This window comes from Vidua chalybeata, chromosome 5 (genome assembly GCF_026979565.1).
Source record: "Vidua chalybeata isolate OUT-0048 chromosome 5, bVidCha1 merged haplotype, whole genome shotgun sequence".
NCBI lineage: Eukaryota > Metazoa > Chordata > Aves > Passeriformes > Viduidae > Vidua > Vidua chalybeata.
Genome location: NC_071534.1, coordinates 5,262,723 through 5,269,353, shown reverse-complemented (window position 1 = coordinate 5,269,353; position 6,631 = coordinate 5,262,723). Strand labels below are relative to the sequence as shown.

General features: G+C 41.8%; 1 long non-coding RNA gene across 1 annotated transcript; it reads left to right on the top strand.

Moving 5' to 3' along the window:
- Nucleotides 1-469: 469 nt before the first annotated feature.
- On the top strand, nucleotides 470-6,215 carry LOC128788631 (uncharacterized). The gene is made up of 3 exons (XR_008431151.1): nucleotides 470-728; nucleotides 3,100-3,150; nucleotides 5,798-6,215. It is a non-coding gene; the product is annotated as an uncharacterized LOC128788631 (long non-coding RNA).
- Nucleotides 6,216-6,631: the final 416 nt, after the last annotated feature.

Below are 6,631 nucleotides of genomic sequence, written 5' to 3'. Positions count from 1 at the left end.
ATACTTAAGCCACATGTAGCATCTGGTGAAAATAAAGATTTGTTTTGGCTGAACTGGCTGTATTAGCAGATAGAGATCCGGCTTTGAACTAGATCTTAGTTCATAGCCTGCTGCTGCCTTGGGATTAATTTCAGAATTTCTGTTTGTTTTTATTATGGAGAAATTACTTGCAGCTGATTTTTTAATATCTTTGCATTCTTCAAACAGGCAAGCTACTGAAAAGAGATGGGAAAATCAGAAAAGACTGGAAGTGACAGTAACTTCAGATGTTAACTCATCACATGGAGACCAGTGATAAGTGGTGTCCTAAAGGGGTTGGTGCTGGGGCTGATACTGTTCCACAGCTCTGTCAGTGACGTGGACAATGGGATAAGTGCACCCCCAGCACGTTCTCTGATGACACCAAACTGTGTGGTGCAGTCAGCACATTGGAGGGAAGGGATGGATCCAGAGGGACCTGGACAGGCAGGGGATGTGGGTCTGTGTGAACCTCCTGTAGTTCAACAAAGTGAAATTCAAGGTCCTACACCCGGGTCAGGGCAGTCCCCAACACCGACAGGTTGGGCAGAGGAGTGATGGAGAGCAGCCCTGGGAGAAGGACCTGGGGGGTGATTGCTGATGGAAAGCTCACCATGAGCTGGCCAGAAATCAACTGTGTCCTGTGCTGAGCCCCCAGCATGGGCAGCAGAGGAGGGGAGGGCGGGATTCTGCCCCTCTGCCCTGCTCAGGTGAGACCACCCCCCACCCTACAGAGCTGCCTCCACCCCCAGGGCCAAGCACAGGAAGGACAGGGAGCTGCTGGAGCGAGGGCAGAGCAGGGACACCAAGATATTCTGAAGGATGGAGGAGCTCTGCTGCAAGGAAAGGCTGAAAGAATTGGGACTGTTCAGTCTGGAGAAGAGAAGTCTCCAGGGGGACTTCATAGCAGCCTTCTAGTATCTGAAGGGGACCTACAGGGAAGCCAAAGAGGGACTCTTCATCAGGAACTGCAGAGGTAGAATGAGGAGTAATGGATGCAAGTTGAAAGGGGGGGAAATTTAGGTTGGGTATTAGAAGTAAATTCTTTACTGTGAGGTTGGTGAGGCACTGGAACAGGCTACCCAGGGAATCTGTGGATGTCCCATCCCTGGCAGTGTTCAAAGTCAGGTTAGCTAAAGCCTTGAGCAGCCTGGTTTAGTGGGAGGTGTCCTTGCCTGTGGCAGAGAGGGCTGGGAATAGATGGTCATTAAGGCCACTTCCATTCGTTAACATTCTGTGACATCACCTACAACATTTTTGTGTCAGTTTGAAGAAAGGGAGGGTAATCCTAATCTTGTGGAAGAGCTTGTGTTGTCTTGACAGGAGCTGGAGTTCTGTGCATTTATTCTCGCCATGCCGTGCCTTCACCACAGAATGTTCTTTTGATTTGAGAACACGTTTGGACTGCACCACTGCCTTCTGCTCAGTAGTGTCACTGAAGTGCACAAACACATTTTCAGTCTGTGTCTCACTGTCTTTTACTGTGACTCTCCTTTCCCAGGGCAATCTTTGGACTTCTGGACCTTTTTTTGCCTAACTTGGGGATGCAAAGTGAATGCTTACAGAGGCAGAGAGATGGGTAGTCAGATATCTAGTGTTGCCATTGATTGCTGCTGATTTATTTCTGTTTTGAGGGTCTTTTGCTTTCAGTAGTGACATGGAAAACACAGTGGGTGGAGGAGGAGGTTAGCAGGGGGAATTTGCACATAGAGGAGGGGAGCAGAGCAGAGCTCCTTTGTTGGCACAATTCAGGCTGGCCAAGCTTCATTGATGGAGAGTGAGACTTAAAAATCTCTTGGACTCTAGTTCTCATGCAAATAGGGCTGTACTTGCCCAAGAACCTCTGTAGCACCTAGAATCATAGAACAGAATATCCTGAAGGGACCCACAACGATCATTGTAGTCCAGCTCCTGTCCCTGCACAGCACAGCCCCAAGAATCCCACCCACTTCTCACTCTGGGATATAGTTGGTTGTCTCCTCTGTGACTTTCCTGCTCCTTGTACACAAGGTTACAAAGGAAGAATCCAATCCAGCCATGTTCCCTATCCCCATGTGAAGTCTTCCTACTCCCAAATAACCCAATGCACATCCCTGGATTAAAAAGAAGCCCCAAGCTGAAAAGCTGCAAGAATGCCTTTGCATCTTTGACACAGACAGTCACAGCTTCTGCTCCTCAAGGCTACTGTCTTCCCAACACGTCCACTGTCATGCAAGGAAAACAAGATTTTTTTTTTTTTTCTACTGGCACAGAAAAAAAGGAAATAAGTTTGCCTTTCCTCCCCTGGAAGGAGGATCTTGTGGGTGGACAAATGAGGTGGGAAATGAAAGTTATTTCTATGTCTTCACTCAATGTATAATATTCACACTGCAGTTGTTTTTGTTCTGTGACTCAGGTCAAAGATTTCAAAGTAGTTTATTATGCATCCACTTCACAGCAGAATCTCTTTGGATCTAACAAACCAAGAGTATGTCACCATTTGACCTTTTAAGCAAACTACAGCTTCCTGAAGAGAGGTGGTACTCACCACTAACACTAATGCCCAGGGATGTTATTAAGACAACAAAGCTTCCTGTTGGTTCCTTCTCTTGATTAAAATGTAATATTTCAAGTATTGACCACAATTTACAACATCTTCTAATCAGAGTCCGGGATGTTACCATTTTAATTGTAATTTGTCTACCTAGTGTTGTAGATCTAGAGTTGACCTGAAGTTTTAATTGAACTAGATTTGGTTTGAATTTTCAGATATAGTTTTCTGTAGTGCATGTAGTCCCACTGAGCCCACTTCTCCACTGAAAAAGGAAAAAAAAAAAAAAAAAAAAAAAAAAAAAGCATAGAAGGAATCCTTTAAGATATATCTACATTTATGCTACAAAAAATAGTAAAGCAGTAAAATTTGACCTATACACAAACAGTTTGCTTCCAGTCCATCTCAGAGTCTACACCAGGTGATTTCACATGGAGATATGTATCATGGAGTGCTACAGCACCCCTCTGAAGGACAGGCAACATGGGAAAGGCAATGCAACCCACAACTGTTTTTTTTTACCATTTTACATACTCCTTTTAATTCCACAGCCAAAGGCAAGTGAATCTGCAGAGACATCAGTAAATTCAATACTTCAAGAAGTAAGTGAATTCTTATCCTTCTGAAAAAAATATAACTATCGTCTTTTAGACCTGAAGCCACCACAGCACAGACTCTTGTCTCCCCTTACACTCTTCTAAGGACTTATGAACTTGGTTTCTACTCTGTATTAGCTTCAAATAATTGAGAAAAGTCCTTTTCTTGCCCCAGCTGAACTCTAGCCCTGTGATTTTACCAGTCCATGCAGCCTCAGCCACCCTGTAGCATACTTCACTTTTGAGATGCATGCAGCAAGGTTGTGACTTGGGGGCTACACACAGCTGTGACAAAGTTGTCTGATCCTTTTCAGGGCATATCTTCTGAGGGGACAGAAAGGGCAAATCGATTTATTTGGAAAAGTGCGAGATAAGGGGGAATATATTCAGGCCATCATTTCAGACAATCATCTTGAAATGCTAAAACTAGACTCGGTCTTGCTAGAGAACTGACCTGCTTGTTCATCACTCCTAACTTGGCATCTTTCATCAATAAGGTATTCATAGCACACTAAAATTAAAAATACTTTAAAGAAAGAAACTGGAAACTAAAGGGAAATAAGGCTTTCTGCTATTTACATGGCACTGTAGAGACAGACAAGGTGAGGAAATGTGGGGGAGGTCAGGTTTTGGAAGGTGTGGGAAGAATGGATTCTGTTTTGCCATTTTAGATTGTTGGCTGCTTTGCTGCCTACAAATTACATCTAGATGGAGAGTAGCTTAAGTTCAGAAAGGCAGAAAGGTGCCTTATGTTATTTAAACCTAAGTATGCAAAATAAGACATCTACCATGTTCTTTTTCCCACTGAAAGAACTCTCACTAACAATTATTCAAAGCAATCAAATATACAAATTAGTCTCTTCTCAGACTTAAAATTGCAGTAGTTCATAATTCTTAAAACCAAGTAAAAAAACAGCTAAGGGATTTGACAATTTACTTTTTTTTATTCTCACTCCTAAAATGCTGAATCCATTTCAATCCCAGCTGGGGACAAGGACAGCCAACAACAACACATCACTCCTAGCAGGATACCTTTTCAGGTCCTCTTCTGGGATGCATCAAATGTTGATGACCAAATTATGACCCTTTCCACTTCCCTTACTGAAAGCATAGCATTTTTGCCAACAGTCATCAGCCAAGGTTTTGAAAAATATGAGGCACAGGACTATGCCTAAGTTACTAAAGCAGCTTCCCCACAATCAGGCAGGTAGGTTCTTAAGCAGACCTCAAAGCTGTCAGGTACCTGTTATCTTAAAAACAAGATATGACTTAGGTATTGGTACAGGTTGAGCACCTTGGTGTCACCATCGTTCTCTCCGAAAACTTCAGGCTGGTGGCCTTAGCTCAGACACCCTTGACTTCCCTTACAGAGAGGTAGTGGCTTTTTTAAACAAATGCCCCCTGCTTTCAACAGCATTTTATCTGTACAGGAGGTGTAGTGTCAAATTTTAATGTTATTGTGGTACAGAGAGAATCTGGAGCAATCCTGTCTACTTTCCAAAATCATGGTGTGCGCTCATGGCTTATCCAGTGATACACTCAATATTCCCTGAAGGAAAATGAGACAGTGTGTGTCACTAAGGCTCACATAATTTCTACTGAGCCACTGGGATCTATTTCATTCTATTCTCCTAAGTGGGCAAAGAGTGATAATGAATGACCTAACAAAGATTCATAGGTAGAGCTTAAGAACCATTGAAATACTTATTTCAACAACTTTACAGGTTATTCAAGGCTTTCAGCCTTTCTTGTTCTGCAGAATTGGGTGGGATGGTTTATGGGAGTAAACTTCCTTGTGAGGTTAAAATCAAATTCAGCAGTAGCTGCTCCAGAAAAATCATCAAACTTTCTTCATCCCTCCACTTTCCAAAATAGGCTGGACTAAGGAGCAGGTCAGAGGTGGAAGGATACAACACAAACTTTCCTGAAAAGAAAGGCACATTGGAGGTTTTTTTCAACAATCTTTGTTCTCCCACTTGTTCTGCACCAGTCAGTTGTGAGAGCATCTGTAAATCTAGTTTTGCCTTCTCAAAAAGTAAATTAAGAATTGTATTGGGAACCTGATATGTGATCACTGAAAGAGATCTTTGAAGCATCTCAGAGGAGTGCAATTTAGATCATGAGGCAAAACCTGGAGTCCAGTAAACTCAGCAGCCTCTTGACAATTATCGTTAATACAATTTCACACTGCCGACACCTTGATACATTTTCCCTTTACTTCAGACTTTCCAGAAGAAAAGCACTCCCCACCTCATGGACCTTTTCAACAGCTGCGTAGGAAGAAAATGAAACAAATGAATGTTTAGTGTCTGGGTAGTGCAAATACTATTTTTAAACAAGATGTTACTGTAGGCTGCTTTTTTCACTTTTGATGACTTCTGCATCTGAGCAAAACCAGGAACGATGATAGCAAAATTTGATCAGCCACCATCATGAGGTGAATTTCCATGAATGACACCAATGTTTTGGCTACCAAAAAGCTACTGATTAAAACGACTCATTAACGAGGCACAGAATCATTCAAAGGATTTTGGACTTATTCTTGATGAAATGGTTAATGACATTTTTTCACCCTCAGCTGCTCTGTAACAGCTCTTAGGAATCCTGAAACTGAAAAATCTGTGTCTTATTTATAAATATCTTTTTATTTCAGTGGGATATACGCGCTGCTCCAGAAATAGTGAGCTGTTCCCAGCTGCTGTGCTGTTCAAGGGCTGTTGTAACACTGTTCATGTGTGCTGCAGTAGAAGATGAGTTTGCTTTAGGGACTGGTTACATGTGCTGAGATACATGACACATTGGCTGGCACTGGTTTTGATTTTAAAATCATAACAGAGAAACCACTAACAACCTTTAGCAATGTCTCAACTATTAAGGCTGCATAATAAGGAATTATACAAAATTTGTAAACTACACAAAACCCCAGTAAAATGTCAAAATTTATTACAGCTGTGGGATGAGGAGGCAACTAGTTGAACTGAAGGCACTTAAATTAACATGTTTTAATTAAGTTCAGATAAACTAATGACTTAAAAGCAGAAATCTATGAAAATGATCCAATAAACTATCTGAAATAAATGTTGGCACAACCACCTTAAAGATATATTTTCCTTAACATTTATATCATTAGCATAAAAGACTGTGTTAAGAAATCTGAAGAGAAAGTGCAAGAATGAATGGATAACATCTTAGCTACAGTCTTGTCATTGGAGGAAGACTCACAGTTCACAGGGAAAACACTGCCCAACAGCATCCCTCATGATGCAGTTGAAAAATTAATGCCTGATTGATTGCCCTGTCAATCAGATGTCCATCACTGGGTCATCAAACCAGCTTCTTTACCAAGCACTAAACTGCTTTCTTCAAATAGATTTATTTAAAATAATTTGACCCCTCCTATCCCTGTGGCGTGTCCTCCTTTTGAGCATGGTGTGTGGTTCTTTGCTTTGCATGGTCAGACAAAATTGCTTCTTTAATAAATCCAGAG